The 6,013-nt window shown below is 44.5% G+C and overlaps 1 long non-coding RNA gene across 1 annotated transcript; it reads left to right on the forward strand.

The window, feature by feature from the left end:
• The first annotated feature begins 31 nt into the window (after positions 1-31).
• On the forward strand, positions 32-5,677 carry LOC309382426. Its single transcript, XR_014173672.1, has 3 exons — positions 32-567; positions 1,693-1,822; positions 4,268-5,677. It is a non-coding gene; the product is annotated as an uncharacterized lncRNA (long non-coding RNA).
• The last annotated feature ends 336 nt before the right edge of the window (positions 5,678-6,013 follow it).

Genomic DNA, 6,013 nt, shown 5'->3' on the forward strand with positions numbered 1-6,013 from the left:
CTTTTGTGTCTTAAGCCGGGGGCGCCTTTGTTTCGGAGGGAGAGGGGCTCCCGGAGGGGGGTTCATGAACTGGGCGGGTCGTCCAGCTGAGCCCCCCGGGAGACGCGTGGGAAGCCCCCCGCGGAGGTTCAGGCGAGGGGGAGAGGCTGTCCCCGTTGGGTTCAACGCGCGGAACAAAGGCTTAAATGGGGGGGGCAGCGACTCCCCCCCCCGAGACCCCTCCCCAGCCTTTGCCGGAGCCTCTCCTACTCCCGAGGAAGCTCCCTGCCCGTTTCTTGGGTGACCATGCGCCCGTGGATTCTTCATGGCCCTTAAACATGAGTGGGGGCTGGAGAGGAGCCAATTTTATCTTCTCTCTCTTTCCCCCTCCCCTGAGTGTCATTGAACGCAGCTGGATTCGTGCGTTGCAAGCATCTGGAAAGGGTTTTTTCCTCTCCTTCTCTTCTTAATGCAACATGGCTGCATATACGTGGGTCCAGGCATCATGTTGTATTGATTGATTGATGTGTCTGGTCTATGTTGATGTTTCTATGGGAGGTGGAGACCCCCTTGAGAACTGCATGCAAGGTAATTGCATTTTTAAGGTATGCCGATTAGTGTCCCTTCAAAGGGACCATAAACCTATTATTCTGTTCTATTCTGCTTGGGGGGGGGGGGTGTCAATGGGGCCTTGCTCCAACAAGCTGTGGTTTAGTCCTGGTTTAGCAGGGTGGGCAGGCGTAGTGTCACCGGAGGAGTTGGCTTTGCACCTCCTCCAAACATGAGTCAGGCTGGATGGAGGATCTTTTGTTGAAGAATCCACTGGGAAGTTATTACATTATTCCGTCGTTAAGGGGAAAAAGGGGTCGGATGGGGATTCTGTATGATCTCATTGCTGGATCATTTTATTTCCAAACAAGCCACACGGAACAAAGTCATCCTGAGGCTGATCTAATCTGGGGTTTTTTTCCCCATCAGATGATGGGGTTAAGAGAAGGAAAACAGTGACTAGTTTGAAATAAAGGCAGGCCTCAATTTAAAACCATCATCCAGCCCAACGTTTAGGTTGCTAAGTGAGAAATGTGTTAAGTAGGTTATTTTACGCCTTCTGTCTCCATGGTTGTTAAGCGAATCCTGCAGTTCTTGAATGAGTCACACGGTTGATGGTGAATTCTAGTCCCACCTTAAGCATAAACACCACTGGGTGGCTTGGGCCAACCACCAGGCGACAATGAGTTCTAGCCTTCCTCAGCCACGAAAGCTGCCTGGATGACTTGGCCCAATCACCAGAGGACAATGAGTTCTAGACCCCATGAAACCAGGAGACATAGAGTTCTAGTCGGGCCTTAGGCCTGAAAGTTGTCTGGATGACTTTGGGCCAGTCCCCCCACCCACCCAAACTCACTCTCTCTCACCCCCAAACCCACCTCACAGGTTGTGGGGAAAATAAGAGGAGGAAGATGCGCTGCATATGTTCCCCACCTCGAGTTATTTGTAAAAATAATAAAAGCTGAGATACAAATAAGCATGGGGCAAAGAGTCATTATGCGTATGGTACAGCATGGGTGCACATATCTTTGTGTGGGTGCCGTGATATCACAATACAGTCACACAATTATAATGAAAGCTTGTGTTGGATGGAGGGAGCTCTACTAAGCCATTTTTTTCTGTTTCAGAAACAGCCTAATAAAGGTTTCTTCCATCTTTGCCTAGTCAGCGCCTCGGTGGCGCAGTGGTTAGAGCGCAGTACTGCAGGCTACTTCTGCTGACTGCCGGCTGCCTGCAATTTGGCAGATGGAATCTCATCAGGCTCCAGGTCAACTCGGACTCCCATCCTTCCAAGGTGGGTAAAATGAGGATCCAGATTGGTGGGGGCAAGACGCTGACTCTGTAAACCACTTAGGGAGGGCTGTAAAAGCACTGTAAAGCGGTATATAAGTGCTATTCCTTCATTTCTTCCTCTCTTATTCCCTTTCTCAATCTCTTTTCTGATGGTGCAGTGGTTAGAATGTAGTATTGCAAGGTAACTCTGCCCACTGCCAGCAGTTCGATCCTGACCAGCTCAAGGTTGGCTCAGCCTTCGGTCCTTCCGAGGTTGGTAAAATGAGGGACCCAGACTGTCATGGGCAAGAGGCTGGCTCTGTAAACCCCCAGAGAGGGCTGTAAAAGCCCTGCAAAGTGGTATATGTCTAAGGCCAATTGCTATTACTGGTTTCTGCTTTTATCGTCTTGTTTTAGACTTTATTCTCCTTGAAGTAACTTGATGGATTCCTTTGTAAATTTTGTACAATTGTAAATAAAGCAAAAACAAATAAGAGAACTGGGAAATCCTGTTAGATAAATTATTAGTACAATTGTAGCAGATGTTGACTTTATTTTTCAGAAGAGTTCACCCATAAAATGCTATTGTGCAATTTGAGAGTTTTTGTTTTTTACTTGCTGATTGCGCAATAGCATTTTATGGGTAAATATCTGACTCTTTTTTTTTCAAATTTATATCCTCCCCTGTGACTTTAGGCTGTCCATAGCATTCAGATAAAATCCACAAATTAAGCCCTTAAACATCTGAACTCAAAAGGCTCTAAGCAGGCCAGTAAGAAATTAGGGGGAAATATTTAAAAAAATTACACTAGGTTTCTAATTTGTTTTTACATTCATTATGATATTTTAAAAGGGAGAAGAAACCATATGGATGTTTAGATCCCGATTTTAAACATTAGAAAATATAGCAAGAAAGGAGAAAATATAGAACTGATAGAATCCAAGTGGACAACCAACAAATCTTGAATAACCCGCAGATGTAAAATATAACATGGCCAATATATTCTACTCCATGAATAGAATATCACAAGGCGCTTCATAACCTAATTTCTAATCAAGAGATCTTTCTATTAAGCTGTAAAACATTTGATTAGCACAACTGAAATCAAGGAGAAGGACAGCTATAAATAGATATACACACAAACGTCTTAGCATGCCAACTAACAAAGGCTTAAGCCCCAGACTGGCTTAAGTCCAGACCCCCATGATGGGGCAACCCACTGAAGATCACTGTCCCTGGGGTGGGGGGTGGGGGGGTGGGTGAATGGGTGGGGTGGTTGTTTACCTATTTACTTATTAAACTTGGGTGCCACCCATCTTGCCTGGAGGTGACTTTGGGCAGCTTATAAGCGTTGAAAGCCAATACAATGGAATGGAATTCAAAGGTATCCCCCAGGTTTAATTCATAAATGTATGGGATGAAATTTATGGAAGGCGCCATTTTGATCTTCCTTGTTTTTAAAGGCTATTCCTTCATTTTCTTCTTTATGTTTTCACAATGTAAAGGCAAACGGCCAAGCTCAGATGGCACCCAGAAAAACCCCACATTTTTCTTTTGAATGTAAGATCTGTTAGCTAAGATGTAATATAAATAATCTATCCCTCTGTCCGTCTGTCCGTCCATCCATCCATCCATCCATCCATCCATATCTATATCTATATCTATTTATCTATCTATCTATCCATCCATCCATCCATCATCTCTCTATCCTATTTGACTATTTGTCTATCTACTTATCCGTCCATCCATCTATCATCTATCTATCTTTCTATCTATCTATCTATCTATCTATCTATCTATCTATCTATCTACCTACCTACCTACCTACCTATCTATCTATCTCTCTATCATCTCTATCATATTTGACTATCTGTCTATCCATCCATCTATCATCTCTCTATCATATTTGACTATCTGTCTATCTACTTAACCGTCCATCCATCCATCCATCCATCCATCCATCCATCCATCTACCTATCTATCATCTCTCATATTTGACTATCTGTCTATCTACTTGTCATCCATCCATCCATCCATCCATCCATCCATCCATCCATCCATCTATCTATCTATCCTCTCATCCATCCACCCATCCATCTATGGACCTTGGTTCATGTTCTCAGCTGCTAGTGGACAAAGGGCTCACTGGAGCTTTAGGTGTCTGTCCTGACAGCCCTTCAAAGCTTAGCATCCCACCAAATGTTCTCACCTGCCTTGGTGGAGAGAGCTGGCAATGTGCATGGAAGCCCTCACTGTAGCCCTACTGAAAGGCACCTGCAGCCGTGGCCTCATTTAAAACCTGATCGAACCGTTCGTGCCTTGTGCAATTACCCACTCCTGCTCCAGAGCGTGCCTGAGTAAGCTTCCTGTAAGTGTAAGAAAGGCCCAGGAGGCCCCACATGCGCTGCTCACTGATATGACTCATCACTGCAACTCTTATTACCTAACTTTCTCTCTTTGTCGTAGCACAAATCTCTATCGCAAGTTCAGGATATCACGAATAATTCTCAGTGCCAAGGAACACGCGTTCCCAAAATAGATCCAATGGGAGGACTAAAGCCAAGGGAAGCCCATTAAGAATGTTTCCCTCACTCGCGACTCCAAGTGAGACCTTCAAAGCCAGTCAATCAAGTGCAAAGGGCTGCCGGACGCAGTGAAAATGGTCCCTGTGTGTCATTTGCATCGAAGGAATATTTGCAGGCGGCTCAATCACCTCTCCGTGACTGGCCTCCAGAGGTTGTGGAAGCTCCAACACTGGGACTTTTAAAGAAGAGACTGGACAACCATTTGCCTGAACTGGTAGAGGGTTTCCTGCCTGAAGGGGTTGGACTAGAAGACCTCCAAGGTCCCTTCCACCTCCGTTATTCTGTTAATTCACTTTAGCATCATCCTACTTCAAGCTTTGGGATTTGTGGATAATGTTGGTGTCAGGAAGTGACTTATAATAGTGACTGATGGCCATTATTCACACTTAACAACCATTACAGCATCCTCCCAGTCACGTGAAGAGAATTGAGACGCTTGGCAGCTGACTCATATTTATGACGGCCACAGTGTCCAAGTGAATGGGGAAGCCGGATTCACTTAACAACCGTGGTACTAAGTTAACAAGTGCAGTGATTCGCTTAGCAGGAAAGGTCGTAACATGGGGCAAAACTCACTTAACAAACGTCTCACTTAGCAACAGAAATATTGGGCTCAAGTGTAGCCATAGGTCAGGGGCTACCTGTATTAGCCTAAGAGGAACAACCATTGGATCCACCTGTCACTTAATCGTTAAAAGGAAGGGGAAAACCCTCCCATTTTATAGGGCTAGATATCACTCTGCAAATCAAAATAAAGTTTCAAAGCAGCTTTGCATCCGCCAATAAGCAGCAACCTCCGTAAATAAAAAAGTCTTTACCTATGTAACTAAAGATTCCTTTCCAGAGTTTATGCCCTGCTTTTCCCTTTCGAAGGAGGCAATCGAAAACCGATAGAGAGCCACAGGGAAAAATAAATCAGGAGCAATGAAAAGGTGATTTAATCAAGAGATAACCAATATGTTTCATCAGCAAAATTATTATATCGCAACGGCAAATGTTTGCATGGGAATGCACATTGATAGCATTGGAGGCCAATATTATCACCATCACTTATAAATCATTGAAATGGGTTTGGGTTTGGTGAAACGTTTAGCGAAGCTCCCACCATACCATGGTGGCTACCATCTTCGCATTTTGGATACTCCTCTTAACAAAATTAAGGTTGACTCCCTCTTCTTTGTGGTAGCTCCTGAGATTTTGGAAGACTGCTATCATGTCTCCCCTAGTCCTTCTTTCTATTAAACTAGACATACCCAGTTCCTGCAACCGTTCTTCATAGGTTTTAGCCTCCAGTCCCCTAATCATCTTGGTTGCTCTTCTCTGCACTCCTTCTAGAGTCTCCACATCTTTTTTACATCATGGTGACCAAAACTGAATGCAGGATTCCAAGTGTGGCCTTACCAAGGCATTATAAAGTGGTATTAATACTTCCCGTGATCTTGATTCTATCCCTCTGTTGATGCAGCCTAGGACTGTGTTGGCTTTTTTGGCAGCTGCACACTGCTGGCTCATATTTAAATGGTTGTCCACTAGGACTCCAAGATCCCTTTCACAGTTACTACTACTGAGCAAGGTATCACTTATACTGTACCTGTGTATTCCGTTTTTGTTGCCTAAATGTAGAACC

The sequence above is a fragment of the Natrix helvetica genome, assembly GCF_964273705.1.
Source record: "Natrix helvetica genome assembly, contig: HAP1_SCAFFOLD_449, whole genome shotgun sequence".
Classification (NCBI taxonomy): Eukaryota; Metazoa; Chordata; class Lepidosauria; order Squamata; family Natricidae; genus Natrix; species Natrix helvetica.